The following is an 8,067-nucleotide window of genomic DNA, read 5'->3' as shown; positions in this document are numbered from 1 at the left end:
TTCTGTTTTGATTCTTTTTCTTATTTTCTTTTCTGTTTCATTTCTAGTTTCTTTTAATTTTTAGTTTTTACAAAAATCACCACTAGTACCTAAAGTAGTATTTATAAACAAACTGCTGTCACATCAATTCTTAACCCATAATAAAATATTTCTAATATTTTATAAAATCCAATATGTATTTGTTTAATTGTTTTCACTACTGTTTTAATTAGTTTAGAGCCCTTAAACATTTTATCAAGGTTTGGTTTCTCCATTGTATTTACACATGATTTATCTGACCCACCTTGAACATTTTGGTTTTATTGTTTGAAAACTTTTATTATTTGCCTTTAATTGAATTTGAATTTGAATCGGTTTCGAACTAACACGAGATTAGCGATAGTAATCGAAGTGACGTGGCATCATTAGCAGAGAATTACTGTAGCTTAATTATCCGGGCGTCACAAAAAGGGTATATTTGATATACAGGTGTTTGATGTGTGCTTTACTAGTGTTTATAGCAACCCCTCGGTATTTGGTACTGGTTCAGTTGCTAAGAGTAGCAACTCGAAACGGGAGTTGCAGAATAAACATAAACTAGTTAAGGGTGAAGTGACGATGTGTGTTGAAAGTAGTTCCAAGATTGATATGATCATCATCGCACACTCCCTATACTTTCGGGATTAGTGTTAAACCTAAATAAATGTTATTTGGCGTTTGCGTTGAGCATGAATATGATTTGATCATGTTTATTGCAATACGGTTATTCATTTAAAATCAGAGAATAATTGTTGTTCTATTTAAATGAATAAAACCTTCAATGGTCATACACCCAACGAAAATAGTTTGTTGGCTCTCGATCGTAAGTGATGCACATATTCATAATATTGATGCCAAAAGATGCAAAGTTAATAATGATAGTGCAACTTATTTGTGGCACTGTCGTTTAGGTCATATCGGTGTAAAGCGCATGAAGAAGCTCCATACTGATGGACTTTTGGAACCACTTGATTATGAATCACTTGGTACTTGCGAACCGTGCCTCATGGGCAAGATGACTAAAACACCGTTCTCCGGTACTATGGAGAGAGCAACAGATTTGTTGGAAATCATACATACAGATGTATGTGGTCCAATGAATGTTGAGGCTCGTGGCGGATATCGTTATTTTCTGACCTTCACAAGATGATTTGAGCAGATATGGGTATATCTACTTGATGAAACATAAGTCTGAAATAGTTGAAAGGTTCAAAGAATTTCAGAGTGAAGTGGAAAAATCATCGTAACAAGAAAAATAAAGTTTCTACGATCTGATCGCGGAGACAAATATTTGAGTTACGAGTTTGGTCTTCAGTTAAAACAATGTGGAATAGTTTCACAAATTCATGCCACCTGGAACACCACATCATAATGGTGTGTCTGATGTCATAACCGTACTTTATTGGATATAGTACAATCTATGATGTTTTTTACCGATTTACCAATATCGTTTTGGGATCATGCATTAGAGACAACTGCATTCACGTTAAATAGGGCACCATCTAAATCCGTTGAGACGACACTATATGAACTGAGGTTTAGCAAGAAACCAAAGTTGTCGTTTCTTAAAGTTTGGGGCTGCGATGCTTATGTGAAAAAGTTTCATCCTGATAAGCTCAAAACCCAAATCGGAGAAGTGCGTCTTCATAGAATACCCAAAGGAAATTGTTGGGTACACCTTCTATCACAGATCCGAAGGCAAAACATTTGTTGCTAATAATGGATCCTTTCTAGAGAAGGAGTTTCTCTCGAAAGAAGTGAGTGGGAGGAAAGTAGAACTTGATGAGGTAACTGTACCTGTTCCCTTATTGGAAAGTAGTTCATCACAGAAATCTGTTCTTGTGACTACTATACCAATTAGTGAGGAAGCTAATGATGATGATCATGTAACTTCAGATCAAGTTACTACCGAACCTCGTAGGTAAAACGGAGTGAGATCCGCACCAGAGTGGTACGGTAATCCTGTTCTGGAGGTCATTTTACTTGACCATGACAAACCTACGAACTATGAGTAAGCGATGATGAGCCCAGATTCCGCGAAATGGCTTGAGGCCATGAAATCTGAGATGAGATCCATGTATGAGAACAAAGTGTGGACTTTGGTGGAGTTTCCCGATGATCGGCAAGCCATAGAAAATAAATGGATCTTCAAGAGGAAGACGGACGCTGATAGTAGTGTTACTATCTACAAAGCTAGACTTGTCGAAAAAGGTTTTTGACAAAGTTCAAGATGTTGAATACAATGAGATTTTCTCACTCGTATCGATGCTTAAAAGTCTGTCCGAATCATGTTAGCAATTGCCACATTTTTTGAAATCTGGCAAAAGGATGTCAAAATTGCATTTCTTGATGGGTTTATTAAAGAAGAGTTGTATATGCTGCAACCAGAAGGTTTTGTCAATCCTAAAGGTGCTAACAAAATGTGCAAGCTCCAGCGATCCATCTATGGACTGGTGCAAGCATCTCGGAGTTGGAATATACGCTTTGATAAGTTGATCAAAGCATATAGTTTATACAGACTTGCAGTGAAGCATGTATTTACTAGAAAGTGAGTGGGAGCACTACAGCATTTCTGATAAGTATATGTGAATGACATATTGTAGATCAGAAATAATGTAGAATTATTCTGCAAAGCATAAAGGAGTGTTTGAAAGGAGTTTTTCAAAGAAAGACCTCGGTGAAGCTGCTTACATATTGAGCATCAAGATCTATAGAGATAGATCAAGATGCTTGATAAGTTTTTCAATGAGTACATACCTTGACAAGATTTTGAAGTAGTTCAAAATGGAACAGTCAAAGAAAGAGTTCTTGCCTGTGTTACAAGGTGTGAAATTGAGTAAGACTCAAAACCCGACCACGGCAGAAGATAGAAAGAGAATGAAAGTCATTCCCTATGCCTTGGCCATAGGTACTATAAAGTATGCCATGCTGTGTACCAGATCTATTGTATACCCTGCACTAAGTTTGGCAAGGGAGTACAATAGTGATCTAGGAGTATATCACTGGACAGCGGTCAAAATTATCCTTAGTGGAATAAGGATATGTTTCTCGATTATGGAAGTGACAAAAGGTTCGTCGTAAAGGGTTACGTCGATGCAAGTTTTGACACCGATCTGGATGACTCTAAGTCTCGATCTAGATACATATTGAAAGTGGGAGCAATTAGCTAGAGTAGCTCCGTGCAGAGCATTGTAGACATAGAAAATTGCAAAATACATAACAGATTTGAATATGAAAGACCCGTTGACTAAGATTCTCTCACAAGCAAAACATGATCACACCTTAGTACTCTTTGGGTGTTAATCACATAGCGATGTGAACTAGATCACTGAATCTAGTAAACCCTTTGGGTGTTGGTCACATGGCGATGTGAACTATGGGTGTTAATCACATGATGATGTGAACTATCGATGTTAATCACATGGTGATGTGATCTAGATTATTGACTCTAGTGCAAGTGGGAGACTGAAGGAAATATGCCCTAGAGGCAATAATAAAGTTATTATTTATTTCCTTATTTCATGATAATTGTTTATTATTCATGCTAGAATTGTATTAATCGGAAACATGATACATGTGTGAATACATAGACAAACAGATGGTCACTAGTATGCCTCTACTTGACTATCTTGTTAATCAAAGATGGTTATATTTCCTAGCCATAGACATGAGTTGTCATTTGATTAACGGGATCACATCATTAGGAGAATGATGTGATTGACATGACCCATTCAGTTAGCTTAGCACCCGATCGTTTAGTATGTTGCTATTGCTTTCTTCATGACTTATACATGTTCCTATGACTATGAGATTATGCAACTCCCGTTTACCGGAGGAACACTTTGTGTGCTACCAAACGTCACAACGTAACTGGGTGATTATAAAGGTGCTCTACAGGTGTCTCCAAAGGTACTTGTTAGGTTGGCGTATTTCGAGATTAGGATTTGTCACTCCGAATGTCGGAGAGGTATCTCTGGGCCCTCTCGGTAATGCACATCATTTAAGCCTTGCAAGCATTGCAACTAATGAGTTAGTTGCGAGATGATGTATTACGGAACGAGTAAAGAGACTTGCCGGTAACGAGATTGAACTAGGTATTGGATACCGACGATCGAATCTCGGGCAAGTAACATACCGATGACAAAGGGAACAACGTATGTTGTTATGCGGTCTGACCGATAAAGATCTTCGTAGAATATGTAGGAACCAATATGGGCATCCAGGTCCCGCTATTGGTTATTGACCGGAGACGTGTCTCGGTCATGTCTACATTGTTCTCGAACCGTAGGGTCCGCACGCTTAAGGTTTCGATGACAGTTATATTATGAGTTTATGAGTTTTGATGTACCGAAGGAGTTCGGAGTCCCGGATGAGATCGGGGACATGACGAGGAATCTCGAAATGGTCGAGACGTAAAGATCGATATATTGGACGACTATATTCGGAGTTCGTAAAGGTTCCGAGTGATTCGGGTATTTATCGGAGTACCGGAGAGTTACGGGAATTCGCCGGGGAGAAGTATTGGGCCTTATTGGGCCATACGGGAAAGAGAGAGGGGCTGCCTAGGGCAGGCCGCACGCCCCCCCATGGCCTAGTCCGAATTGGACTAGGGGGAGGGGCCGCACCCCCTCCTTCCTTCCCTTCTCTCTTCCCCTTCCTTGTCTCCTACTCCTACTACTTGGAAGGTCTCCTAGTTGGACTAGGAAAGGGGGAATCCTACTCCCGGTGGGAGTAGGACTCCCCTAGGGCGCGCCATAGAGAGGGCCGGCCCTCCCCTCCTCCACTCCTTTATATACGGGGGCAGGGGCACCCCATAGACACACAAGTTGATCATCGTGATCGTTCCTTAGCCGTGTGCGGTGCCCCTCTCCACGATATTACACCTCGGTCATATTGTAGCGGTGCTTAGGCGAAGCCCTGCGACAGTTGAACATCAAGATCGTCACCATGCCGTCGTGCTGACGGAACTCCTCCCTGAAGCTTTGCTGGATCGGAGCCCGGGGTGCGTCATCGAGCTGTACGTGTGTCAAGAATTCGGAGGTGCCGGAGTAACGGTGCTTGGATCGGTCGAACCGGGAAGACGTACGACTACTTCCTCTATGTTGTGTCAACGCTTCCGCTTCGGTCTACGAGGGTACGTAGACAACACTCTCCCCTCTCGTTGCTATGCATCACATGATCTTGTGTGTGCGTAGGAATTTCTTTGAAATTACTACGTTCCCCAACAGTCCTGCATTGCTGCCCGTTCCTCCAGCCAGGTTTGCAGCGCCGGCACTGAAGATGAAGTAGAAGTAGTGATCCCCTAGTGTCTTGGTTCCCTCCCGAACATGGCTTTGAAAGGTGTCATTCCGATGGCCGAGTGATGCGATGAATTGTACCAGAATTGCGCCAGGGGTACCCAGAAGCTCCAGCATTTCGGGCATGCCTGAACAAAGCAATGTAGGTAAGTTTCAATGCACTGGTTTACCCTCTCTGTTTGGCCATCAGTTTGTGGGTGGTTCGCCGTGCTCATTCTCAGCTCTGTGCCTGCATATTTGAACAGTTCTTGCCAGAAATGGCTGGTGAAAATGGGGTCGCGGTCAGATACAATTGCCCTGGGAATCCATGGAGCTTGTACAGTTGTTGCATGCATAGGAGAGCCACTTTAGCTGCAGTATAGGGGTGAGCCAGGGGTAGGAAGTGGGCAAACTGTGTTCTTTTGTCGACCACAACGAGAAGGCAGTTGTATTGTCCTGACTGCGGCAGTCCGTCCACAAAGTCCATTGTGATCAGATCACATGACTCTTTGGGTATTGGCAACGGCATCAACAGCCCCGGCGAAGCTGTGCGGTCTGGTTTGGCCTGCTGACAGACCTAGCAGCACCGCACATACTGCTGCACGTGCGCCTTCATCTTGGGCCAAGCAAACAACCTGCGAATGCGGCAATATGTCACCGGGAAGCTAGAGTGACCACCCATCGGGCTGTCATGGAAGGCTGCGATGATGTGTTGTTGCATAGTTGTGGTTCCTCCCAGCCATATGCGGCCACGGAAACGAAGCAGCACGTTCTGAAGTTGGAATCTTCCTTTTGGATCCTCTCGCACAGCCAGCTGCTCGAGGAGTTTTTGCGCTTGAGTGTTAGTGTTGTAGCTGGTGACAATATCTTCGAGCCACGCTGGTTGGCATATGCTGAGGGTGTGCAGCACCTCAGATGTTTTTGCTCTGGACAGGGCATCCACGGCTGTGTTCTCGGCTCCCTTTTTGTACCTGATGATGTATCGGATCCCCGGAAGTTTAGTGAAAGCGCGTTGCTGCCATGGTGTCGAAAGCCTTTGCTCCGCCAGGTGTGTCAAGCTGCGTTGATCAGTGAGGATGGTGAATTCAGCATGTTGGAGGTAGGGGCGCCACTGGTCCACAGCTACAATAACTACCAAGTATTCCTTCTCGTAGGTCGAGAGGCCCTGGTACCGGGATCTCAGGGCCTTGCTCATATATGCAATCGGGTGGCCATCCTGTTGCAGTATCGCCCTAATCCCTTTGTCACAAGCGTCAGTCTCGACTATAAATGGCTTGGAGAAGTTTGGTAGTGCCAGGACCGGAGCTTCGATCAGATGTTGCTTAAGCAGTTGGAAGGCTGTTTCTGTAGCTAGTGTCCACACGAACGGCACCCCTTTCTTCAGCAGGTTAAACAGAGGGCAAGCAATGATCCCAAAGTTCTTGACAAATCGCCGGTAGTATCCGGCTAGCCCCAAGAAGCTACGCACCGCCTTGACGTCAGTTGGTGTCGTCTAGTTGGATACGGCTCGTATCTTGGTTGGTTCTATAGATACTCCCCGGTTGCTGATGACATGCCCAAGATATGAGAGACTGTGCTGGCCGAACTCACACTTGGACATCTTCATGCGCCATTGATCTTGGCGCAAAAGTTGCAGAACTTGTCGCAAATGATCGACGTGGTCGCGCAGCGTCTTACTGAATACAAGTATGTCATCGAAGAAGAGGAGCACACACTTGCGGTTGACTAGTTTGAGAGTTGTTGTCAGTGCTCAATTGAACGTGGACGGTCCACCAGCTAGCCCGAAAGACACCACAAAGAATTCATAGTGGCCTGAGTGCGTCTGGAACGCTGTTTTATGCTCTTCACCTTCTGCCAAGCGGATTTTGTGATAGCCTGGGCGAAGATCCAACTTGGAGAACCAGGCTGCACCGTGCAACTCATCCAGCAACTCTTCGATGATAGGCACAGGGTACTTGGTGATGTAGGTGATGGCGTTGAGGTGTCTGTAGTCGATGTAGAGTCTCCACGTCCCGTCCTTCTTCTTGACAAGGATGGCTGGGGAGCAAAAAGAGCTACTGCTTTTCTGTATGATCCCCTTGCGAAGGAGTTCTTCGACTTGAGCATCAATCTCCCTCTTGTGCTCTGGTTTGTGCCGGTAGGGCCGGATGTTCACAGGTTGGGCTCCTGGGATGAGAGGGATCTTGTGGTCGCAGTCGCGACGAGGCGGTAACCCTTCTGGCTCCTTGAACACGTCAGCAAATTCCTCCAGAACTACTTGGATCTCTGGCGAGTTGGTGGTGTTGTTGTTGTCTTCGCTAGCAGTTGCGTAGATCAGCGCCATGTGGGTGATGGCGTCGGTGTTGCACAGGTGTTGGAGCTGGAGGGCGTTGATGACCGTGCAAGTCGAAGAAGTAGCTTCGTGCCCACGGAGGCGAATCGGGCCCGCGGGCGACGAAATCTCGATGAACTTCGCCTGCCAGTCTATAGTCATGGGACTGTGCTCCTCGAGCCAGTCCATGCCCAAGATTGCGTCGTACGTTCCGAGGCCAGCACCTTCATATTCATCGTGAATTGGTGCCCTTGAGTGCACCATTGGCACTGTGGCACACTTGAAGAGCAGTTGAGTGCTCCCCCGTCAGCCACGCGCACTTGATAAGCGCGTGGAAGAGGCTGAACACCCTGGATGGCTGCCGCAAGCCGCTCGTTGATGAATGAAGTGGTGCTGCCGGAGTCGACAAGCATCAACACTTCGCGCCCTTGGATCCATGCGCGTAGCTGGAATGCCTTGTTC

This window comes from Triticum dicoccoides, chromosome 6B, assembly GCF_002162155.2.
Source record: "Triticum dicoccoides isolate Atlit2015 ecotype Zavitan chromosome 6B, WEW_v2.0, whole genome shotgun sequence".
Lineage (NCBI taxonomy): Eukaryota > Viridiplantae > Streptophyta > Magnoliopsida > Poales > Poaceae > Triticum > Triticum dicoccoides.
The sequence above is the reverse complement of the archived record's forward strand: the minus strand, read 5'-3'. Positions refer to the sequence as shown.